Here is a 26,625-nt window from a genome sequence, read left to right on the forward strand (position 1 = left end):
GCTCCGCTGGGTCCTTCATCTCAAGCACCGCTCCGCTAGGCACCGCCGTCTCTGTACTGCTCCGCTGGGCCCTTCCTGTCAAGCATCGCTCCGCTGGGCCCTTCATCTCAAGCACCGCTCCGCTGGGCCCTTCCTGTCAAGCACCGCTCCGCTGGGCCCTTCATCTCAAGCACCGCTCGCCCATTGGCAGGGCCGGATCTGTGTCGGGCAGGGCTTCACGAAGCACTCTGGCCAACATGCCTCCTCCATAACCAGTGGAGTCTGTAATCCACCTGATGGACTGTGGCTTTGCACTTCCCAGGATGTGTCAGTGGTCAACCCACCCACTGTAGAGACTTGAGAGACTGTGGCTTTGCACTCCCCAGGATGGTACAGTGGGCATGGAGGCCCCTCGTGGATCTGGCGTCGTGGACTCATGTGGCTGAGGTGCCCCCCCTTCACTTCCCCCTGAGGTGCCTGTAGTTTTATTATCTGATGCCCCAGCAGTGTTCTCTCCAATGGAATCAGGTCTCGTGTGTGGGCTTTGCCCATGTGTTTCTGCACATTGGCCCACGAACAATGGAAGGTAGCCAATATGTGCAGGACTTTTGGGCTATGTATATATTGTTCATGTAGTAATATATTTTATTTAGGTATTTCATATTTCACTTGACTTCAAATATGCTATAATATACTTCATTTTTAATAATCAATTCATTTTGTCTTTGCATTCTTCCGGGGGGTTTAGGGGGTGTCACTCTGACTTGTTGCTCTGCATTGGTGTGTAGGGATTTGGAGGGGGTGGGGGGGTGGGGGTGTTGCGTATGTGTGTGCCCGTAACCTTTTCTCCTCCCCCCTCCCCTGTGCGTAGGTGCAGTACTCACTGTTGTCGTCTGCGCCGGCGTTCGTGCTCCTGGTAGAGGAGCAGGTAGACAATAGCTGGTAGGATGTTTAATTTGGGTTCCATGCTGTCCAGATTCCTCGTGGAGTGTATAGAGGTGAGCGTTTTCCCGTTCGCAGTCTGTTTCCGCCGTGTTTTTATCGGCGGGGCTCCCGCCCCGGAAAATGTGGCGCATTGGTGGGTCGTGATAGTGTGGGCGGTACATTGTCTGCCGCCTGTCTGTTGGCGGTGACCGCCGCGCTGTTTGTTTGTCCCGCCGTGGCTGTCGGAGTGTTAAAGAATTCCATTTTTTTTACCGCCTGCCTGTTGGCGGGTTGGCCGCCGCTTTAACCCCGACCGCCAGGGTTGGAATGACCCCCATAATCAGAAAAAATATTTATCAACATAGGCATATGGGGTCCATATTTGTATGAATATGGTGGTTATGAAGGAAAGAGCCAACTCTTGAGTAGTTTTCTGAAGACAAGAAAGTTATCTGTAGCTCTTTTAGTTGGGGGTTATGAATTCCATAGTTTGGCTGCTTGAACTGAGAAGGATGTACCACCTATAGTCTTTTTCTTGTATGGTGGTGTTCTTAGGTGGGGTGCCAATCTTGAGCGGAGTTTTCTTTGTTGGATGTATTTGGTTTTTTTGTTTCTGATAAAAAAGTGGTCCTGTTCCATGTATAGCTTTGGGGGTGATACAAAGCAGCTTGAAAGTGCATCTTCTGGCAACAGGTAACCAGAGTAGTGCTCTCAAGGCAGGGGAGATGTGGACTTGCAGTTTTACATGTAATAGTAGCCTGGCTGCAGACTTCTGAATACGTTGTATTTTTTTCTTAATAGATAGAGATGATCCATGGTAGAGGCCATTGGCATAATCAAATCAAATCAAATCAAATCATTAATATTTATAAAGCGCGCTACTCACCCGTGCGGGTCTCAAGGCGCTAGGGGAAAAAAAGGGGGGGGGGTTACTGCTGCTCGAAGAGCCAGGTTTTTAGGAGTCTCCGGAATGCGGAGTTGTCCTGAGTGGTCCTGAGGCTGGTGGGGAGGGAGTTCCAGGTCTTGGCTGCCAGGAAGGAGAAGGACCTCCCACCCGCCGTGGAGCGGCAGATGCGAGGGACGGCAGCGAGCGCGAGGCCCGAGGAACGGAGGAGACGGGTGGGGGCGTAGAAGCTGAGGCGACGGTTGAGGTAATCCGGTCCCTTGTTGTGGAGGGCTTTGTGTGCGTGGGTGAGAAGTCGGAAGGTGATCCTTTTGCTGACTGGGAGCCAATGCAGGTGTCTCAGGTGTGCGGAGATGTGGCTGTTGCGGGGTACGTCAAGGATGAGGCGGGCCGAGGCGTTTTGAATACGTTGCAGGCGTTTTTGGAGCTTGGCGGTGGTCCCAGCAGAGAGGGTGTTGCCGTAGTCCAGGCGGCTCGTGACGAGGGCGTGGGTCACGGTTTTTCTAGTGTCGGCGGGGATCCAGCGGAAGATCTTGCGGAGCATGCGGAGGGTGAGGAAGCAGGCGGAGGACACGGCGTTGACTTGCTTGGTCATGGTGAGAAGAGGGCCCAAGATGAAGCCGAGGTTGCGGGCGTGGTTTGCGGGGGTCGGTGCGGTGCCGAGGGCCGTGGGCCACCAGGAGACGTCCCAAGCGGACGGGGTGTTGCCGAGGATGAGGACTTCCATTTTGTCAGAGTTCAGCTTTAGGCGGCTGAGCCTCATCCAATCTGCGACGTCCTTCATGCCCTCTTGTAGGTTGGTCTTGGCGCTGGCGGGGTCCTTGGTGAGGGAGAGTATAAGGTGGGTGTCGTCGGCGTAGGAGGTGATGATGATGTCGTGCTTGCGTACGATGTCGGCGAGGGGGCTCATGTAGACATTGAAGAGTGTCGGGCTGAGTGATGAGCCTTGAGGTAAGCCGCAGATGATCTTGGTGGGGTCTGAGCGAAACGGAGGGAGGTAGACTCTTTGGGATCGGTTTGAGAGGAAGGAGGCGATCCAGTCCAGGGCCTGGCCTTGGATACCGGTGGAGCGGAGGCGGGTGATTAGGGTGCGGTGACAGACGGTGTTGAAGGCAGCCGAGTGGTCGAGGAGGATGAGGGCGACTGTTTCACCGTTGTCCATCAGGGTTCTGATGTCGTCTGTGACTGAGATGAGGGCGGTTTCAGTGCTGTGGTTGGTTCGGAATCCGGTTTGTGAAGGGTCGAGCAGGTTGTTGTCTTCCAGGAAGGTGGTCAGCTGTTTGTTGACGGCCTTCTCTATTACCTTGGCGGGGAAGGGGAGGAGCGAGATGGGGCGGAAGTTTTTCAGGTCGCTCGGGTCAGCCGTAGGTTTCTTTAGTAGTGCGTTGACTTCGGCGTGTTTCCAGCATTCGGGGAAGGTAGCAGAAGAAAAAGAGGAGTTGATGAAGGCCTGGAGGTGCGGGCGATGATGTCGTCGGCTTTATTGAAGATGAAGTGAGGGCAGGGGTCCGATGGAGCGCCGGAGTGGATCGAGTTCATGGTGGTTTTGGTTTCTTTGGTGTTGATGTGGGTCCAGTCGTTGAGGGTGATGGTCGGAGGTGTGGGTTCGGTGATGCTTGGTTGGGTCTGGTGTCCGAAGCTGTTGTGGAGGTCGCTGATCTTGCGATGGAAGAAGATGGCGAGGGAGTTGCACAGATCTTGAGGGCGTGACGGCTTTGGCGTTGGAGTTGGAGTTGGGGTTGGAGAACTCCTTGACGATGCTAAAAAGTTCTCTGCTGTTGTGGCTGTTTTTGTCCAGTCTGTCGGTAAAAAAGTTCCTTTTGACAGCGCGGATCAGGTGGTGGTGTTCGCGGGTAGCGTTCTTGAGGGCGGTCATATTGTCAGCGGTGTGGTCCTTGCGCCAGGCCTTCTCGAGTGCGCAACAAGTTTTCTTCGATTCTTTGAGGGTGTCAGAGAACCAGAGAGGTTTTTTGGTGTTGGCCTGTCGATGCGTGCGTTTGAGGGGAGCAAGGTTGTCTGCGCAGTTGGAGATCCAGTTCGTGAGGCTGAGGGCTGCGTCGTTGGGGTCGGTGGTGAGGGTGGGTTGGTTGGCGGCGAGTGCGGAGAAGAGTTGCTCTTCGGGGATTTTGTTCCACTGTCGACAAGGGATGGGTTGAGTGCAGAGGTGGTGGGTCTCGCGTCGGAATGTGAAATGTACACAGCTGTGGTCGGTACAGTGTAGAGCGGAGGTGTGGCTGAAGAAGACGTGTTTGCTGGCGGAGAAGATGGGGTCAAGCGTGTGTCCGGCGATGTGGGTGGCGGTGTTCACCAGTTGCTTGAGGCCGAGGTTGTCGAGGTTGTCGAGCAGGGTGGTGGTGTTGGGGTCGTTGTTTTGTTCCAGATGGAAGTTGAGGTCGCCTAGGAGGATGTAGTCCGGCGAGGCGAGGGCGTGCGGGGAGATGAAGTCGGCGATGGCGTCGCTGAAAGGGGCGCGCGGTCCGGGAGGACGGTAGACGAGGGATCCTCTGAGGGTGGTCCTGGGGTCGGTGCGAATCTGAAAATGCAGGTGTTCAGCGGCGAGAGGGGTGTCTTCGGTGGAGGTGGTGACGCTGATGGAGTCTTTGAAGACAATGGCGATACCTCCTCCTACTTGGTTGGTGCGGTCTTTTCTGAAGATCTTGTAGCCTTCGGGGATGGCGGGTGGCGATGTCTGGAGCAGAGGAGGCGTTCATCCAGGTCTCTGTGATGAAGGCGACGTCCGGTGCTGTGGAGTCCAGGAGGTCCCAGAGTTCAACGGCGTGCTTGTGGACGGAACGAGCGTTGACCAGGATGCACTTGAGGTGGTTGATGGCGCGTGGGCTTGTGGTCGTGGTAGTTGCGTGGTGGAAGATGCGTTTGCAGGAGTTGCAGGCGAAGGGTCCATGGGTGCGTTTGGGGTGAGCTTGGAAGCAGGTGTTGGAGCGCCCTGGGTTGAGGGCGTGGAGGGTGGTGGGGTCGTAGCGGATCAGCGGGGCTTGGGAGAGCTGGGGACCACGGGTCGTGGCGCTGGGCGCGGGCCAGGCGCGGACGGGCGCAGGCGGGCTTGCTTCTGGCGCGGTCGCGCAGCGGCCGCCATATGAGGTAGGAGGGGGGAGGGGTCAGCTGGGGTCGAATGGGAGCTGGGGGCGGGGGCGTGCAGGAGGTCGCGGCGGGAAAGCGCGAGGGAGGGGGGGGACAGGTAGAGTGAGAAGAGCTGGGGGAGGGGGGCTTAAGGGTGGAGGGGGGTGAGTGTTAGGAGGTTTAGGAGATTAGGGAGAGAGATAGGAGTAGGGTTGTGAAGATAGGGGAGGGGGGGTTGTAGAGGTGGATGAGGGTGAGAGGTAGAGTGAGAGGATAGGAAGATAGGTAATAGAGGGGGTGGCGGGAAGGGGGGAGAGATAGAGAAATAGATAGAGAAAGTAGATAGATAGAGAAATAGATAGAGAAATAGATAGATAGAGAAATAGATAGATAAAGAGATAGGTAGATAGAGAGATAGGTAGATAGGAGGAGTGAGGGAGGTAGATAGCGAACGGGGTAGGTAGGGGTGATAGAGAGGGGGAGGCGAGTGAGGGAGGGGGGTGAGGCAGGAGCAGGAGGGCAGGCGCGGGGAGAAGAAGACGGAGGAGGCAGAGGAGCCGAAGACAGAAGATAGAAGACAGAAGACAGAAGAACAGAAGAACAGAAGACCGGAAGAACAGAAGAATAGGAGAACAGAAGACCGGAAGAACAGAAGAACAGGAGGACAGAAGACCGGAAGAACAGAAGAACAGGAGAACAGAAGACCGGAAGAACAGAAGAACAGAAGAACAGGAGAACAGAAGACCGGAAGAACAGAAGAACAGGAGAACAGGAGAACAGAAGACCGGAAGAACAGAAGAACAGGAGAACAGAAGACCGGAAGACCGGAAGAACAGAAGAACAGAAGAACAGGAGTCCAGAAGATCACAGATGAAGATACGAAGAACAGAAGGCAGAAGACAGGCAGAAGACCACAGAAGAAGATGAAGAAGAAGAGAGGCGAACAGGAGAGGCAGAGAAGCACCCAGAAGAAGAGAGCAGACGGGGAAAAGAAGAGTACAGAAGAAGATTACAGAGGAGGAGCGAGGAGGAAGAACAGAGAAGAAGAAAAGAAGAAAAGAAGCAGGAGCAGGAGAGAGGGTGAGTAGCGCGGGGCAGGGCGAGGGGCAGGGAGGTGGGGGGTACTTACTGTGAGGTGGGTCTCAGGAACTCAGGAACCTGGAGGAGCTGGAGGAGCTGCAGCAGCAGGGGGAGCGACCTACCCTTGGGTCAAGGGTCGCTACCACTGTCACGCAGCGGCCGACATAGGAGGTAGGAGGGGGGGGAGGGGTCAGCTGGGGTCGAATGGGAGCTGGGGGCGGGGGCGTGCAGGAGGTCGTGACGGGAAAGCGCGAGGGAGGGAGGGACAGGTAGAGTGAGAAGAGCTGGGGGAGGGGGGTTTAAGGGTGGAGGGGGTGAGGGGGTGAGTGTTAGGAGGTTTAGGAGATTAGGGAGAGAGATAGGAGTAGGGTTGTGAAGATAGGGGAGGGGGGGTTGTAGAGGTGGGTGAGGGTGAGAGGTAGAGTGAGAGGATAGGAAGATAGGTAATAGAGGGGGTGGCGGGAAGGGGGGAGAGATAGAGAAATAGATAGAGAAAGTAGATAGAGAAATAGATAGAGAAATAGATAGAGAAATAGATAGATAGAGAGATAGGTAGATAGGAGGAGGTGGAGAGTGAGGGAGTTAGATAGTGAGATAGAGAGATAGAGAGATAGGTAGATAGGAGGAGTGAGGGAGGTAGATAACGAACGGGGTAGGTAGGGGTGATAGAGAGGGGGAGGCGAGTGAGGGAGTGGGATGAGGCAGGAGCAGGAGGGCAGGCGCGGGGAGAAGAAGACGGAGGAGGCAGAGGAGCTGAAGACAGAAGATAGAAGACAGAAGACAGAAGAACAGAAGACCGGAAGAACAGAAGAACAGAAGACCGGAAGAACAGAAGAACAGGAGAACAGAAGACCGGAAGAACAGAAGAACAGGAGGACAGGAGACCGGAAGAACAGAAGAACAGGAGAACAGAAGACCGGAAGAACAGAAGAACAGGAGAACAGAAGACCGGAAGACCGGAAGAACAGAAGAACAGAACAACAGAAGAACAGAAGAACAGAAGAACAGAAGAACAGAAGAACAGGAGTCCAGAAGATCACAGATGAAGATACGAAGAACAGAAGGCAGAAGACAGGCAGAAGACCACAGAAGAAGATGAAGAAGAAGAGAGGCGAACAGGAGAGGCAGAGAAGCACCCAATAGAAGAGAGCAGACGGGGAAAAGAAGAGTACAGAAGAAGATTACAGAGGAGGAGCGAGGAGGAAGAACAGAGAAGAAGAAAAGAAGAAAAGAAGCAGGAGCAGGAGAGAGGGTGAGTAGCGCGGGGCAGGGCGAGGGGCAGGGAGGTGGGGGGTACTTACTGTGAGGTGGGTCTCAGGAACTCAGGAACCTGGAGGAGCTGGAGGAGCTGCAGCGGCAGGGGGAGCGACCGACCCTTGGGTCAAGGGTCACTACCACTGTCGCGCAGCGGCCGCCATATGAGGTGGGGGGGGAGGGGTCAACTGGGGTAGAATGGGAGCTGGGGGCGGGGGCATGCAGGAGGTCGCGGTGGGAAAGCGCGAGGGAGGGGGGGGACAGGTAGAGTGAGAAGAGCTGGGGGAGGGGGGTTTAAGGGTGGAGGGGGGTGAGTGTTAGGAGGTTTAGGAGATTAGGGAGAGAGATAGGAGTAGGGTTGTGAAGATAGGGGAGGGGGGTTGTAGAGGTGGGTGAGGGTGAGAGGTAGAGTGAGAGGATAGGAAGATAGGTAATAGAGGGGGTGGCGGGAAGGGGGGGAGAGATAGAGAAATAGATAGAGAAAGTAGATAGATAGAGAAATAGATAGATAGAGAAATAGATAGAGAGATAGGTAGATAGAGAGAGGTAGATAGGAGGAGGTGGAGAGTGATGGAGATAGATAGTGAGATAGAGAGATAGAGAGATAGGTAGGTAGGAGGAGTGAGGGAGGTAGATAGCGAACGGGGTAGGTAGGGGTGATAGAGAGGGGGAGGCGAGTGAGGGAGGGGGATGAGGCAGGAGCAGGAGGGCAGGCGCGGGGAGAAGAAGACGGAGGAGGCAGAGGAGCCAAAGACAGAAGATAGAAGACAGAAGACACAAGAACAGAAGACCGGAAGAACAGAAGAACAGAAGACCGGAAGAACAGAAGAACAGGAGAACAGAAGACAGGAAGAACAGAAGAACAGAAGAACAGGAGGACAGGAGGACAGAAGACCGGAAGAACAGAAGAACAGGAGAACAGAAGACCGGAAGAACAGGAGAACAGAAGACCGGAAGACCGGAAGAACAGAAGAACAGAAGAACAGAAGAACAGGAGTCCAGAAGATCACAGATGAAGATACGAAGAACAGAAGGCAGAAGACAGGCAGAAGACCACAGAAGAAGATGAAGAAGAAGAGAGGCGAACAGGAGAGGCAGAGAAGCACCCAGAAGAAGAGAGCAGACGGGGAAAAGAAGAGTACAGAAGAAGATTACAGAGGAGGAGCGAGGAGGAAGAACAGAGAAGAAGAAAAGAAGAAAAGAAGCAGGAGCAGGAGAGAGGGTGAGTAGCGCGGGGCAGGGCGAGGTGCAGGGAGGTGGGGGGTACTTACTGTGAGGTGGGTCTCAGGAACTTAGGAACCTGGAGGAGCTGGAGGAGCTGCAGCGGCCGGGGGAGCGACCTACCCTTGGGTCAAGGGTCGCTACCACTGTCGCGCAGCGGCCGCCATATGAGGTAGGAGGGGGGAGGGGTCAGCTGGGGTCGAATGGGAGCTGGGGGGCGGGGGCGTGCAGGAGGTCGCGGCGGGAAATCGCAAGGGAGGGGGGGATAGGTAGAGTGAGAAGAGCTGGGTGAGGGGGGTTTAAGGGTGGAGGGGGGTGAGTGTTAGGAGGTTTAGGAGATTAGGGAGAGAGATAGGAGTAGGGTTGTGATGATAGGGGAGGGGGGTTGTAGAGGTGGGTGAGGGTGAGAGGTAGAGTGAGAGGATAGGAAGATAGGTAATAGACGGGGTGGCGGGAAGGGGGGGAGAGATAGAGAAATAGATAGAGAAAGTAGATAGAGAAATAGATAGAGAAATAGATAGAGAGATAGGTAGATAGAGAGATAGGTAGATAGGAGGAGTGAGGGAGGTAGATAGCGAACGGGGTAGGTAGGGGTGATAGAGAGGGGGAGGCGAGTGAGGGAGGGGGATGAGGCAGGAGCAGGAGGGCAGGCGCGGGGAGAAGAAGACGGAGGAGGCAGAGGAGCCAAAGACAGAAGATAGAAGACAGAAGACACAAGAACAGAAGACCGGAAGAACAGAAGAAACGAAGACCGGAAGAACAGAAGAACAGGAGAACAGAAGACAGGAAGAACAGAAGAACAGAAGAACAGAAGAACAGGAGGACAGGAGGACAGAAGACCGGAAGAACAGAAGAACAGGAGAACAGAAGACCGGAAGAACAGGAGAACAGAAGACCGGAAGACCGGAAGAACAGAAGAACAGAAGAACAGAAGAACAGAAGAACAGAAGAACAGAAGAACAGGAGTCCAGAAGATCACAGATGAAGATACGAAGAACAGAAGGCAGAAGACAGGCAGAAGACCACAGAAGAAGATGAAGAAGAAGAGAGGCGAACAGGAGAGGAGGAGAAGCACCCAGAAGAAGAGAGCAGACGGGGAAAAGAAGAGTACAGAAGAAGATTACAGAGGAGGAGCGAGGAGGAAGAACAGAGAAGAAGAAAAGAAGAAAAGAAGCAGGAGCAGGAGAGAGGGTGAGTAGCGCGGGGCAGGGCGAGGGGCAGGGAGGTGGGGGGTACTTACTGTGAGGTGGGTCTCAAGAACTCAGGAACCTGGAGGAGCTGGAGGAGCTGCAGCGGCAGGGGGAGCGACCTACCCTTGGGTCCAGTTTACGATCCAGTTTGGATAGTACAAGCGAGATAGTAGCTTGCACCATGTGTGGAATTCCAAGGTGGGGGAACATGCGTCGTAAAGTCTTCAAGGTGATGAAGCTTGTTCATGCTAATTTGTCCACTTGGGCATTCATAGTTAACTTGGAATGCATGGTGACTCCAAGGTTTTTAAATTCCTTGGATAATTGAGGAGGTGGTCTGAGATCATCAGGCGAGACTCACAGAGGGTCATAACTTTTCCATTCACCACATATGAGTATTTCTGTTTTGGAGATATTTAGTTTGAGATGGCTCCAGGTCGTCCACTGATCAACGGCTCTGAGGCAACTGAAGATTTCTAAGTTTTCAATGTTTTTGGGGCATTCTAATTTAAGCAGTATTTGTGTGTCATCTGCGTTGTAGCATGTGAGATGGAAATCATTGATCAGTTCTGGTAATGATATCATGTAGATGTTGAAAAGCAAAGGTGAAATGATTGATCCTTGGGGGACCCCTGCTTTTGTGAGGTAGAGTTGGAATGAGAAGGGGGCGAATAGATGATGTTAGATCTTTTTTGAAGATAGGAAGTAATCCAGTCGAGAGCAGTCCCTTGTATGCCGGCTTCGTGGAGTCTTTGAATTAGGGTGTCATGGTCAACCATATCAAAGGCAGCCGAGAGGTCCAAGAGAAGTAGGGCAGCAAGTCCATTGCGGTCGACTGTGTTTCGAAGATCATCCCAGATTGCTATGAGTGCCGATTCAGTGCTTCTTCCTGGGCGGAATTCAGTTTGGAAGTCTGAAAGTATAGAATTGTCTTCAATGAATTGTGGCATCTGGGCAAATGCTGCTCTTTCTATCAATTTGCCCAGGAAAGGTTCATTTGTGATTGGTCTGTATTTGTTGGGGTCTTGTAGGTCTAGTTTTGTTTCTTAAATAACGGTCATATGTATGTCTTTTTCAGGTCTATAGGAAAAGTTCCTGTAGTTAAAGAGTTGCTAATGATTCTTCTTACAGGTGTGGCAGCAGAAGTAGATAGAATAATGTTATTGAAGATTTGTGGTGGGCAAGGTTCAGAAGGGCAACCAGAAGGTCTGCTTGCTTTGACCAAATCCATAAATTCACCTTGGGATATTTGTTGGAAGGACTGTAGAGGTTGGGTTGGTTTAATATTAGAGGGTATTTTAGGAAAGGGGTTGGTGCTGATGGTTTCTTCTGTTTTAAATAGGAGTCCAATGTGTCTGCCTTGGTTGTGTAGTGAGTTGCCAATTTGTTTGTGAAATCTTGAGTAGTGGGATGACTTCCTTCCATGCATGTAGGTTTCGAAATTCATTGAGAATTTTATACAATTCCTTGGTTGTACATTGAGTATTTTGAATTCTGTTTGAGTAGTACCTTTTTTTAGCTTTTTTGATTGATGATTCGTATATTCAGTTAGGTTTGTGTAGCTGCAGTTTGTCTTGAATGTTTGTTTTGAGCCAGGCCCGCTGCAACTTTCTGATTTGTTGCTTTATCTTTTTAAGTTCTGTGTTTCTCCAAGGTGTTGGTTTTCTTTTGTCGTGTTTAGTTTTTCTGAGTGTTATTAGGATATCAAAAGCTTCCTGTAGCCATTCAAAGTTTTGGCTCAGAATTAATTGTATCTAGATCTGTGTTAGCTGTTAGTTGTGTTTCTAAGTCATCAATTTTGAGTTTGCTCAATGGTCGATAGGTGCATGTATGTAAGTAGTTGTGGGGTGTGTTGATTTGTGGAGTTGTATGTCAGAAAGTTATCAAATGGTGGTCTGACCAAGTGATTGGCGTGATGCTATCAATGGTAACTAGTTCAGGCTTAGCAAAAATGACATCTAGGATGTGTCCAGCGATGTGTGTGGGATTGTGTACAATCTGATGTAGGTTGAATGCGCCTAGGACAGTGGTGATAGCTTTTGGATGGGGCATATTGGGTTTGTCAAACCAAATGTTTAGATCCCCTAGCATGCATAGGTTGGAGTATAGTGTAATAAGGTTTGAGACTGTATCTAGAAAAGCATCTGGGAATGTGGAGTTGTTAATTGGAGGTCTGTAAAGGAGGAGAAAGTTACAGGAGGAAGTTGGAGTAGGGTGGCATCTGGTGAGGAGGGCTTCACAACCTTGCATGGAAATGTTGTCTGTTTTGCTGAGGTTCATTGCCTGTTTGAATACAATAGCTAGTCCACCTCCTCTCTTGCCTATATGGTTTTGTGTGATGGTTTGAAAGCCCCGAGGAAGGGCTTTGTGCAACACTGGGGCCATGTCATCTCCCAACCAGGATTCCGTTATGAATAGTAAGTCAGGTTGTGTGTCTGTGAGCAGGTCGTAGATGTGGTGCTTGTTTTTTTAGAATGATTGAGCATTTATGAGCTGGCAGTTTAGAAAAGGTGTGTTAGTGGTAGTGTGTTGTTTAGGAGAAGGGTAAGTAGTGTAATATGAGCTTGAAGCAGGAGTGTTTCTAGTTGTGATAACTGTTTGAGGCTCACAATAGTCTTGCTTTTCAATATAGTGTTCCTCTTCCAGCAGGTTAAGGAGGCATTTTGTTGGGACTGTGTGTGTGGGTGGTGGACTTGGTGGCTGAGAGAGACATGAAGAGTGTACTATTTTTTGTGGGTAGTCTTATTATGTAATAGACAAGGGGATGCGAGGTTGCTAAGAGTGCATGTTTTTATTTTGTTTGCGTTTGTTTAGTGTGGATGGAGTATGGGTTAGACGTGGTGGAGGAGCATGTGGATCATGATGTAAGGCTCTAAATTGTGCAATGGAGGAGAGGTGAGTGAATGAAAGTTGCTGGGTTGGGGTGCTTGTGGTAGGTATTTGTGACTAGTGAGAACATATGGGTGAAGATAGGATGGGATTTGTATTCTTTGTGTAGTCCTGAGGGTGGGAGTGGGTATGACGATAAGTGTCATGAAAGTTTGTGTTGATTTGGTGTGCTGATGTGTGTGGACTGTATTGTTTTTGTGGAATAGTAAGAGGGGATATTGGTGTAGTTGCTTTTGGTGAGGGATTTGCATGTGAGTTAGTGCTGGTGAGTAGAATTAGAGTGTTAGATTTGGTATTGATGTGTTTTGGAGATGAATGTATGAGGTGTGTAAGAGGGGATGGATGTGTGTCAGGGGAGTTAGTGTTAGTTGTGATGACTGGAAGAGGTAATATGTGTGTGGAGTGAAATGTGGGGATTGTATGGTTGTGTGTAATTGGTGAAGAGAGGGGAAGGGTGTTTGTAGATGGTGTGTTGGAAGGCTGGGTTTTGGCATTGTTATGATGAAAGGTGGTCTGTGTGGAGCAAACAGCAGATAGCGTTGTTGGTTAGTATAAGCAGAGAGTGTGTATCTTGAAGGCTGAGACTGAGAGAAATGTATACTGTAGTTTTGTGTCGTGTGGGTAATGGCAGGCTGTGTTAGTGGGAGTGGACAGAGTAGTGTTTGCTGTGAGAATGAAGGTGTTTGACTGTTGTGGTTGTGGAGGATATGTGTAAATGTGTTGTATAAAGGGTATTGTGTTGGGTGATGGGACGTTGCAATGTGTATGCGGTCAGTTTGTGATGCATGAGTTGGATGTCTTTGCAGATAATGTGTTTGGATGTTGATGGATGTGTAGGGACTGAAACCATTCCTGGTCCATGGTGAAATGGGCAGCATTTCTGGCCCTAGTCCCTACCTGTCCTGAACAGGCCCAACCAGGCAACTGCCAATGTCCTCGACGACCGGGCTGAGACGCCCTGAGTCCGAGGCTTAAATAGCCCTGCTGGCCAATAAGAACCTGGTCCTAACCCTAACCAATCCAATTTCTAGCCCTGATTCAAACAACTAATGGGAGACCCAGCCATAATCACCAATCATAGCCCTATTCCTGACCACCAATCACAGCCCCAGCCCTAGAACCAGCAACCAATCAGAATCTCAGCCCTATCCACCAATCACAGCCCTAGAACCAACAGCCAATCAGAATATCAGCCCTATCCACCAATCACAGCCCTAGAACCAACAGCCAATCAGATTCTCAGCCCTATCCACCAATCATAACCCCTGCCCTGGAGCCAGCAACCAATGGAAAGACAGCGCCCAACAACCTATCACAACAACATATGCAACAATCAATAGGAACTTATATAAGGGCCCTCTGACGGGGACAAGGGAGTCATGTGGAGCTCCCATCATGCTCCATGACTAGAGTTTCTGCCTGGAGCGGCAATGTTGGGCGGACGCGAAGTGCCGAAGATCGCCGTGCTGAACCCGAGCGATTGAGCGGCTGACGGCTCATCCCCCCCCCCGTTTCAAGACTCATCAGGAGGTTGGGTGATGCCTCCGATGAAGATTCTCTGAGAGAAGCCGGAAACATAAAGTACAAGCCAGCGCGAGTCAGCGGTCTTCAGCATTGGTGCTGGGAGACCGAAAAGCTGCGAAAGAGAAGGAGGAGTGCGGCACAACAACGGGAGTATTGGAAATCTCCCTGTCACTTGTTCCCTAATACTGCCTCCTTTTCGATCATTTGGTAGAACAACTTGAGGGCACACAAGGAGCAGGAGGCAGGAGGCACAGAGACACGGGCTAGCAGAGAGAGAGGAGAGGAGGGAGACAAACTACTACTACAGATTGCAAACAGTCAGATAAGTGGAGCATTGGAGTAGGACATGTGGTTTGGGTGAACAGGGGTTGGAGCATAGGAAATTGTGGTGTCCAATATAAAAAAACTACTGTAGATACTTTGCATGGAGTGAAAAAGACTACAACGAAAAAAGAAAATCGGAAACAAACAGTCGCTGGCAGGGGTGAGGCCAAAGTGTGTCAGTTCAGGTGCGGGCAGGGGCACTTTACAAACCAGCCAATCAGTTAACAGATGTCTTTTCAAAGTTGACAGGAGGTCTGGAGAACACAACAAAATGGTTTGTGGTTATGCAGGAGCGGCTGCTTTCCCTGGTAACCCCCACGACTCCTACCACTCCTGCCACCCCCACCACTCACTTTCTTGCGCTCTACATTCTCTTGCTGAAGACATTCAAGTTACCTATCTGGCTGCCACCCCCTGTAGCCTTATTTTCTCCACCTCAGTCCCATCTGGACCTATCCCCGCCTGGACCTATCCCCGTCATAGGGTCCTTCCCCCCCTCTAAAGTACGATGAAATGCATGACCCGGGACAGTGGCCTTAAAGCACAGACGGTGGCAAAACACACAAAAGGAGCAAAATCTAAACTCTTGACTCCTGCCTTGAGCAGGTATAGGCATAGCTCTCATCAATAAGATGGATCAGTCTCTCTTAGAGATTCTGCAGGGAGCCAGGACTCTACATCTTCCTTATCAGGTCTCTCTGGCATGCTCGAGCCCGGCATAGGGGAAGATTCTGCGCAATCAGTAGTGCGGTCGGCTGACCTGCATTTTCAAGATGGTTCGACAGGTGCAACTTCCTCTTTATCACCAACCTTAGTATTATCAAACAATCTCCCACCTGCTCACTCTACAACATCCTCTCAATATAAGGGGAAAGCTTTGGCGAGACTTATCTGCTTTTTTCGAGCAATGCTAAAGAACCACCTAAAGCAACTACAGCAGGCTCATTAAAAGAGGGAAGACCCGAGAGTACAATTCTGCCAGAAGAAACTGCAACTAACATAACAGTACCTCCTACTGATGCTGCTGTTGTAGTGTCAAGTGGATCAAGGATACTTAATCCAACTTCAGAGAATCTAGCAACAAATATTTTGCTTTCAACACCCAGTTCTTTACAGAACCCCCTCATTGCGGTGAATACAGACGCCACCAGAAATATTACTGCAACAATGGAGGAGTTGATGGGCCAGATTTTAGTGGAACTGCGAGCCATAAAAGTTTCTCAGGAAGAAACTCGTAGGGAAACAAAAGAACAGTTGAATCAACTTAATATTCATTTAACTCTTCTTTCGACTAGAGTATCACAGGTGGAACAAAGGGTCTTGGATTTAGAGGACACCAATAATCAAGTGGGGGCGACAACATCTTGGGTTCAATCTGAACTAGAAAATCTTCAAAATAAGCTGGATGAGATGGAAAACAGATCACGGCGCACCAACCTTAGATTTGTAGGGGTTCCGGAAGAGATGGAAGCTGGCTCATCTGTAACTAAGGTGGTGTCCGAACTTATTGGTAAAATCATTCTTCCGGACAGGGCAAACCCGGAAGGAGATTTATCCATCATGAGGGCCCATAGGGTACCCTTTGTGCATCCTGTTAGCTCAAAATATCCACGTACCATTCCGGTTAATTTTGGTGATTTTAGAATAAAGGAGAAAATTATTTCTCAAGCCAGGAAAATATGATAATTTAAATTGGACGATAGTACTAGATTTCACGTGTTTTCAGACATGTCAGTGGCAGCAGCTCATCGGCGTCGGGAGTTTGTCGGACTAATTGATGATTTCAAAAGATGAGGGGCTCCGGCTGGTATAGTGCAACTAGCAAAACTGAAAGTACTGTACAAGGGTCAAGAGAAAGTCTTTCAAAATGACCAGGAAGCAAGGAACCTTTTGCAGCATATGAAACAACAAGGAAATAGTTAGTGAAAGGAGAAGTCTATATGTTTAGTACATTAGGCCATATTTTGCATAGTACATATTGATATTTTGGCATTTCAAGATTATATGCTTTTGGTGGTTTAATAGGAACTTACATCTGTTTCTGTTCGTAAACTAGGGCACAAGGATAGTAGATATTGTCAAGAGATGTGGGGGATGTGAAATGTACAGGGGGGCAGAAGGGGATGAGGGAAGTGCTAGAGTCGCTAGAGTCGCTCAAGGTATTGTGTTTTTTTTTCTCCAATTGAGCAATTTGTTTTTGTATACCGGTGTTAGTGTAGTTCCTCTGCCTTGCTGCTGTTTTGAGGCCAAGGCTACCGGTGCCACGTCAATGCACCCTAATGTTGGGTTTTTTGGGCACAGGGAGGGGGTGGTACGCTATCCGATGGATTCATGACGGCTTGGATCTGTCGAGGTAGAGAGGGGAAGGGAGGGGAGAGTTTCACAGGGGAGATGGGGGGGTTTAAAGGGGAGTTAGAACACAAAATGCAGGTGCTAGTCATCCAAATTAATTGATTGCCTGAGGAAAAAACACAAGACAAAAGTTTAGTCAAACTAGTAGTACGAGGGCAATGGGATTTAGCAGTAAGGAACAACATTTTGTGCAAGGATGGAATCCAAATTAAGAGTAGCCTCCTGTAATTTGAAAGGGGTCAATAACAATGTGAACTTTTGTGCCGCACTTAGTTGGCTGGAAACAGCACAGGTTCAAGTGCTTCTTGTACAGGAGACACATTTAAAGCTCAATGCTAAGCTACCTAGATTTTCGCCATACATTGACAATTCTTTTTATGCTTCAGTGGATGCCGCAGTACAAGGCGTGGCTATCTTGTTCTCCAGGAGATTCATAGGGAAAATAAATAGGGTTGTTCGAGACCCACAGGTGAGATGGATAATAGTCTCCACAACAATAGTAGATAAGAAGACCCATTTCATAAGCTATTATGGTCCAATTGAGGATGATATAAAGCCAATGCAGACATTACATACCCATCTCTCCCCTCTTCAAGGGTATTTTATAATAGGAGGGGACTTTAATGTTATGCCAAATACCTTGTGGGACTCATCACGTAAAAATAAAGCACAGGAGAAACCAAAAACTTCTAAATTTTTGGCAAAACTGATACAAGAGTTAGGTTTAGTAGATGCATGGCGAGCTGACCATCTGTATGATAAAGATTACACATGTTATTCTAAAAGGTATAATACGTCATCTAGAATTGATTTTATTCTGGTCTCATTTAGATTAAAATGGCATCGAACAGGAATACTTGCAAACTCTTTCTCAGACCATTCAGTTCCTTGGATCGATTTTGACGACTTTAAGGATTCGGCTAACCAGCATCATCGTTCACCTCAACGTATTAGTAACTGATTCTTTGGAGATAAATAAGGGATCCGCCCCTGTTTTCTATATTTGGGGGGCAGTCGAAGGCCTTCATATGAGGGGAGGCTATCTCATTCAAAGCCCATCTAAGTAGAACAGCTCGCGAAAAGAGCTCTAAATTGCAAAATGAGCTAGAAAAGGCATTAAGAAAAAAGCAATTATTTTCTAGTCCGGAGACACTACAAGGGTTGGCAAGGGCCCAGGCTAATCTAATAAATTAATTTTTTTCTAAGGAAATACTTAATAGGCATACTAGTTATCAACAACAATATGAAAAAAGTGAACATGCCGGTAGATTTCTTGCTTGGTCAACCAAAAGCGTGGCAGTATTAACTTAGTAAAAGCCATCTTCAATGAAGAGTAGGGTAGGATGGTCATGCATTCTAACAAGATTGAAAAAGTATTTCTCTCACACTACGTTAAGCTATATACAGAGGAAAAACAAGTAATGATTTACAAATCCAAAAATATCTAGATACAATACTTCTACCTAGGCTAGATGCGGAGGCACAGATTTTATTACTAGCTCCTATTACCACTCAAGACGTTATTAGAGTAATAAGGGAAGCTTCCAACGGTAGAGCTTCAGGTGAGGATAGCCTCCCGGCAGAAATGTACAAAATTCTAAAGGATCAAATTGCTGATATATTAACAAATGTATTTAATGCAATGCTAGAAGGAATAGAGGTTCCCTCCGAATTTTGAAGAGCAATTGTGGTTAGTGTTATTAAAAAAGACAAACCACTGGAATATCCTGGTTCATATCGCCCAATTAGTATGCTAAACCAGGACCACAAACTTTTTACTAAGATTCTGGAAGTTCATGTGGCTCAAGTGGCTCAAGCATTGGTACATGAGGATCAGTGCGTATTTCTGCCAGGTAGGCTACCATCCACTAATACTAATTTTTTAATACAAGCTATAGATTATCTATCGCATAGCTGTCATCCGGCGGTAATTATGATGCTTGACACCGAAAAGGCGTTCAACCTAGTTCAATGGCAAGTGTTATTCAAGGTGCTTGCAAAGTTTTCCAGGGAAATGTATTCAGATTATACAGACTCTCTATACAGGGGCAAAAGCAATAATTTCAGTCAATGCCCGGACAGTAGGATCAGTACAAATAGCGTGAGGCACACTACAGGGTTACCCTCTCTCTCCAGTTTTGTTTGCACTTTTTATTGAGCCGTTAGCTGCAGCGATTCATCAGGACTTAAATATTCTAGCCCCTCTACCTCTAGCTCCCAAAGTAAAACTATTTGCGGACGATATGATCTTATATCTTAGTGCAGAGCAACAGAATATCGATAGAGCATTTGCAAAAATTAGGGCATTCTCCGAGCTAGGGGCCTACAAAATTAATCAATCTAAATCAGAGGCATTGTTGTATAATGCAGGGATGTCAGTCCTGCCACAAGGTATTCGTGTTGCATCTTCAGCCTCGCATCCCATTAGATATCTTGGCATATACGTATCTCAGAGTTCAGCAGATTTGTTTCAACTGAATCATATGAATGTTCTAAAAAAAATGCAAGGATTGTTACTTAAATGGCAGGAGACTCCTATGTCTATTATAGGAAGGTCTGCTTTGGTAAAAATGTGCATCCTTCCGCTACTGTTATTTGTCTTTTCAAGCGTGATTCTGCGAGTTCCGAAAAAGTTTTTTGATAACTTAGACGTATTAATTAGACAATTTATCTGGAATCACAAGAAGCCCCGGCTCCAATTGCCTAAGTTATCTTTGTCAGTGGAAGACGGAGGGTTAGCTCTCCCCAATATGGTAGCTTATTACGAAGCAGCTGTATTTGATTGGGTATTGAGGGTAGCGCAGAAGCCAAAATGTAATTTTTATCTCAATCAGATGATGTTAGAAATGAATGTCCGTCTTTCGCATTGTTTGAAGGTCCCCGCTTACCAAAAAGGGTCAGGTATAAATTACCAGTTATGATTAAAACAATTATATCACAGCTAAAGCATAAATATCAAATCGACGAGGCATTTTTGCTCCTCCGAGTAAGGGACATTGAGTGGTGAGGAATAGAATTTAGCCAAAGCACTAAACTACAATGGCAAGAGCTGGGTTTTAAGACCTTAGAGGATTTTTACTTACTGGATCATTTGAAAACATGGGCACAGTGTGTAATGGGTGCAAGCAATGCTCCAGAAAATTAAAAATGTTCATATTGTCAAATTCAACACTCTCTGCATCTAGTGCGACAACCATTAAACTGCGCAATTAAGCCCATCGCTCAGGCCTTCTGTGAAAACCAACCAGGTATTGGGAAATGATATAAACTACGTTAGGATGCAGGAGCAACCAAGATAATCGTTCAACTTTTGGTGCGAATAACCAATATGACAGGATGTAGGATAGAGATACAGCATTGGAGAAAACATAACGAGCTGTCGTACAAAGCACTTAGAGGTGCCAACTTTAAAAAGATGACTTTATTTTCTAGGTGATTGTTGTACTACACCCCTGCTGTAGTAAGAAATATGCATCCTGAGACATCAGGCTCCTGCCCACGTTTTTTCCAGGGGGATTGGATGCATATGTGCTTTAGTTGTATATCTTTGGCAAGCTACTGTGAGCAGATTTTTCAGAGGTTGAGCTCCTGGATAGGCGATCCTAGCCCTTTGGTTGCGCTTTGGGGCATGACGCAGAATATTTATCTCTCTAATGCAGCCAGACATATGGTATTTGCAGGTACAGTGATAGCTTTATCACTTATCCTGCAGGCATGGAAATCACCAGTCCCCCCGACATACGCACTATGGGAGGGGAAAATGAAATCTACAAGGGTTAGAGAAAAGTTGTATGCTCAGCGGATAGGAGCCATTAAAAGATATCATGCGATTTGGGCCAAAATGTGTAATTCGGCGGAAGTTTAGGCGGAGGGTAGGGGCAGTTGAGGAAGGAGAGTAGGCAACTTAATTCTGAATTCTGAACAATATAAAAAATGTAATTGTACGTTATAAATCAATATGTCAAAACAGTAATGTAGACAATGATGAAAATTGGATTTATATGTATATGTAATGCAAAGTTGCACCTGCTGAATAAAAAAATAAAAAAACCTTTTATAAGGAACAAGTTAACTGAAGTCCAGTCCCTGTGGGCAGGGAGGACGCAGCTGCTGCTCTATTCAGAATCTCCTTGGATACAGACATGCTGAATCCACACTTCCAAGCTAGCAGAGTCTACTTCCCAGGTAAGGGACACATTTTTCAAAAACAGACACTGTAATACTGCTGGTCGCGCACTCTGAAATGTGTCTTTTTTAAAGGCAAAAAACAAGGGGGGGCAGACAGTTTCTAAACACAATTTAAATCACAGAAACAGAATAAAACAGTCTCCTAAAAACACACTCTGCAAGATGTATGTAGCCTTTTTACTTAGCAAAAAAGGGGGTGGGGTGGGGGGTTTATGAGGTCATGTGCCACAAACTAGCACAGTAATTCATACAGTCACGCAAAAACGAATTTAAAAAAACCCACCAATATCCTACAAAATTACCTGTTCAAGCTGCCACAGACCTTTTCCACAGAATTGCAATCCCAAATTCACACGTTCCTTTAGGGAGGGGCAGTCCCACAGATCTCTTTCGCAAAGTGTAGACAGATCACCTATGATGGCTTGCTAGGAGTGGCAGATGTCCTGTTTTATTACTGGGCTTCCCAGCTTGTCTGCATTAATAATTGGATATATGGGGACAGAAGAGACTGCCAAAAAAACTAGAACAAAGCTTTTACATATGTTTGACTTTTATCACCACTTATATGATAAGACAATTCCCAAAACACTTCCAGCAGTAACTAGAATCTTAATGCTGTGCTGGCAGGATACACTTTGACACATTCAAATGGTACGTGAAACCCATCATGATGATTACACTATGGTGAGGCACCTGGCGTGTGAAGATGGGGAACCTGTCTGGCTTCTGGAAAAACCTCATGACAGGCATTCCGTCACTGGGTGATGTATGGCAGACCAACATTACATGGTCCTTTCAATATCTCGTAGGAGACTTCCAACTTCACAAAACCTGATTTTTCAATTACCTCCAATTGAGATGTGCACTTGAGAGCTATGGTGAAGCAATGATGGCATTTCTTGACTTTAGTCCATTGCAGGCTAAACTCAAAACTGAAATCCTAGGGGTAAAGGGCACAGACCCAAATTCGAATCTAATGGAAATGAGGGAACGTGATCAAGGGAAGTTGTATGTTAATGACTGCATCGAGGAAAACATGGCACCTTGGTGCTAGCCATTTCCACCCGCTTACACCTTCTTTTGTTCAAATATTTGCATAGATATCACTATAATCCTTCACATGTTTTGGAAATGTCAAAGGTGTAGCTCCCTCCTGGCTACATACTTTTCTATGATATGGCAATGTCCCCGCATGGAGGACTACTGGTGCAGTGTGTTGTGTTCTGGGGAGGTGGTTGGGAGGTCAATGATTATGGATCCTAAGGTCACAATCCTAGTAATTATGGATCATTTGATTCTAGGACTGCCTGCTCCCTAATTGTTATTGGTCTCCGGATTGTGAAACAGGACTTGGCTCATGACTCATGAGAAGTGGAGCTCCCCTCCTTGAAAGAATGTAACAGAGGCATGGACTTTTGCCCCACAATGGAAGAGATGGTTTACAAGGACCATGAGGTGCTCAAAAACATGCCAAAATATGTACTCCTTGATCAGACCATTTCATGGGAAGCCTCTAAATTAGACATTCTTTTACAGTTATGCATGACAAATCCTGGTTGTCTTGAGTACACTATTCTTTTCATAAAGATGTTCTATAATGTTCTGATTGTCTGCAAAATGAACTATTGTGTGGGTGAGGGACTCCTCACTTTTGACTTACTGTTTTATTGTTGCCTAAAACCAATAAACAGATTTATAAGAAATATCCGTTTGTCCTAACTTGTTAGGAGGGACAAGTTCTCCAGGGTCAGCATAATTCTTTAACAAGAACTTGTACTACAGGCTGATTGAAACATTTTATCTTTTATAGGCATTTCTTATGACTGTATGTATGTATTTATTATGTATGCAAGTTTGTATCGAGCATTTGCATAGCAAAATCTAACAGCAAGCCAGCAGAGCACTGTGTAGGGTCAAAGGTAAAGATAATCTTGATTAAGAGTTGATGAGTAATTGGCCAGTAGTTGGTGATGTCATTATGGTCAAGTGTGGGTTTATTCATCTGTGCAAAGATATGGCATGTCCTGAGAGCTTTAGGGAAAATGACCTAAGGGAAGGAAGCACTGACAATGGTGAGAAGAGGGGAAAACATTTCCTGGAATAGGATTTGATGAAGGATAAGGGTAATACATCTTCATAGGTGGTGGCTTTAAGGGAGTTCGGTCTGTCAGTGAGGTCTTGACCACTTTGGAATGCAGTGCAGAGAAGCACCAGCTTGGTGTTGTCAATGTGATGTGAAATCTATTATATTTTCTCATAAAAAAGTAGTTGATGTCACTGCACTCATTTCTGGAATGTGACACAGGAGGGAAAGGCAGAGGACTGTTTCTGATGGCTGCTTCACTGATGGTTTTGTAGGAAGCTGGCTGTCTCTGCAGTGTACGGAAAGTACAGGGGCACAATGCAGATAGTCCAGGCAGGCCTTATTAGCTTACAGGGGTCAAAGTAACAATCCCAAATGCTCCTTAGTGGCAGTGTGAATGAGCATTTTAAGCCCACCGGAGGGTAGTGACAAGCACCTACTGAACACAGTCAATAAATGTCACACACTCATGAAGAAACTCAAGACTACTGTTTAGAAAAATAGTTATTTTTATAGAATGTTCCAACACAGGAAATTGCCAAAGAATGTAAATAATGTTGCAGTGTATCAATTTTTGCAAGTAACAAGTACACTCAAATGCGCTTTTACAAGGTAAAGTACTTCCTCTGAGTAAAGTACTCTTACTACATAGGGGTCTTGCAGCGGATTCTCAAGGGTTCTCTTTAGGTTGTAAGGTGCTTTTGAGACAAAGGCCCTCATTACAACATTGGTGGTAAATCCCGCTTACCGCATGCAGAAGACCACTAACACACCGCTGCGGCGGCAGAATTCCGCTACAGCTATTACAACCCACAGCTCGGAATTCGCCAAAATCCAGATACCCACACAAGTCCGCCACACCAAAGGTCAGTGATAAACTGGTGATATCAAAACTGACACCGTCATGCCAACAGGAATACGCCCACACTATCACGACCCACGATGCCACGCGGCGGTCTTTCAACCACGGTATTCCATCGGCGGTACTCACCGCTGCGCTCAAAATACACACACACTTACAAAACACAACCACATTGGACAATTCCAAATACACACACCTGATACACATACACACACCACTCCCACACACCCAATCCAATATAAAACACACACCCACATCACCCACAAACCCTTACGACCAAAATTGAGAAAGAAGGCCAGAAAGAGACACCACCAGAAACAACACTAGCATCCACAGGCACACAACACCATCACTCACACACCATCCACGCACCTCAGACAACACACACAACACACACAAACACACCCCCTCACACATCACAACCGACACCACCTCACACATCACCCACGCCACATCATGGCACCTCAACAACACCCCAGGTTCTCTGAGGAGGAGCTCAGGGTAATGGTGGAGGAAATCGTCCGGGTAGAGCCACAGCTATTCGGATCACAGGTGCAGCACACCTCCATTGCAAAAGAAGATGGAGCTATGGCGCAGAATCGTCGACAGGGTCAATGCAGGTGGAACGACCTATGGGGGAAGGTGCATTCCGTGGTCTCAAAACACCAGAATGCAGTCTAGAGGACTAGCTGCGGACCCCCACCTCCTCCCCCACAACTAACAACATGGGAGGTGCAAGTCTTGGCTAACTGCATCCTGAGGGCCTGTCAGGAGTAGCAGGAGCAATGGACTCTGGTAAGTCAACTCTTAACTATTACATCCCCCACCCTACCTGCATGCTATCACATACCCCCACCCTCACCCCCATTACTCCAACACCTCACAAATGTCCCACTATCACAACCCACCCATCCTAACACCAAGCCCAGCATGCAACACCAAAGCATGGACACCCATCACCAAAGCATGTCCACTACAGATACCCACACAGACCCCAAACCAATTATCACACAAGGTCCTATACAAGAATGCAAGCAATGGAGTACAGGGTCACTCACCAATTGCACACAACGGCACACAAAGATGCAATAATCATGCCTTTACACCCCTGCTGGACTCCTACCCAACATCACCGGACAGGAGGTTCCAGACATGTCTACTCACCCCACATAAGAGGCCCACAGTGATGACAGCAGCTCTGTCCACCTGGATCAAGATGACCCGCCTGTCTCATCTTGGACCTCGGGACAGTCGGTTACCCTGACACTGGCACATGCCACCACAGAGCCACCCCCGTCAGGAAACACCAGCAGAGCACCCACCCAGCAGGCCCATCCCTCTGTCCCCAGGACACATCAAGCAGCAGTGTGTCCACCACTACAGGGAACCCAGGCAAACCCACCACCCCAAGAAAATCAGGGACCTGAGGGCAGTGGCAGTGGGCACCCAGTTCAGGAGATAGAGGTACAGGATAACAGGGAAACTGGGAGGACTGCTGTGTGACAGGGGGAGGACAGGCCCAGGGAACCCACTCTCCACGAGGCCCTCTCCAACATCATGGGAGCGTACCATCATTCCCAGGAGACAATGGCAACGGTACTGGCCAACTTTCAGAAGACCCAGCGGCTGCAAGAGGAACACTATCTAGGGATCAGGGAGGAACTCAAGTCCATCAACACCACCCTGGTCCCCATTGTAGGGGTGCTGAAGGATCTTGTCAACACCAGGAGGGACACTGTGGCACAACAAGGGTCCCCTGACACTAGCCTGATGATGAATATCCCGCCACCTCTGCTAGTGGACAGGAGGCACTGCCACAGGCACCCCACCCCCTGCAGATGGAGAACCACCCTGCAAACGGTCCCTGAGATCGAGGAACAAGGCAGAGAACAATGCCAAGACCCCTGCCAGGAAATGGGACCCCCTGAATGTCATCCTTCTGTCCCACTTTGTCACCCAGTCTATCCATCAACTGCCATAGATCCACTTCCTATGCCCCTTTGGACAATGCACCTGTGAAACAAATAGACTGGACTCTGCCATGGACATTCCTCCACCATCACCCCTGCCCATTTTACAACCTCCTCCACGTATTTGTACAGAAATAAACACCCTTGAATCACAAAACAATCTGGAGTCAGTCTGTGCTTTCACAAATGTGTATTTATAATAACTATGGAATATAGCAATGTCAATTTTATTGTCAACATACTGATGTAACACAGCTCTAGTCCACGAGGTAATATAGCAGAGGGCACACAGTGGGACCCACATATGTTAAATGGAAATGAAAAGTGACAAGTCAGGGTCCATACACTGGGTAAAAGTGACAGACTTATGATAGTTTAGCAATTGTATGAGATGTGTGAGGCAGTGATACATTCTTACCTGTGTCTCACTGGAAGTATTGCTGGATAACGTTCTTTCTGTTGTCGATATCCTCTTCTTCTGCCTCCTCTTCTTCACTGTCCACAGGCTCCACAGCTGCCACAAGACCTCCATCTGGACCATCCTCCTGCAGAAAAGGCACCTGTCGTCGCAATGCCTGGTTGTGCAGGATACAGCAGGCCACGATTATCTGGCACACCTTCTTTGGTGAGTAGTAGAGATAACCACCTGTCATATGGAGGCACCGGAACCTGGCCTTCAGGAGGCCGAAAGTTCTTTCTATAATCCTCCTAGTTCACCCATGTGCCTCATTGTAGCGTTCCTCTGCCCTTGTCCTGGGATTCCTCACTGGGGTCAGTAGCCATGACAGGTTGGGGTACCCAGA

This window comes from Pleurodeles waltl, chromosome 3_1 (genome assembly GCF_031143425.1).
Source record: "Pleurodeles waltl isolate 20211129_DDA chromosome 3_1, aPleWal1.hap1.20221129, whole genome shotgun sequence".
NCBI classification, from domain to species: Eukaryota; Metazoa; Chordata; class Amphibia; order Caudata; family Salamandridae; genus Pleurodeles; species Pleurodeles waltl.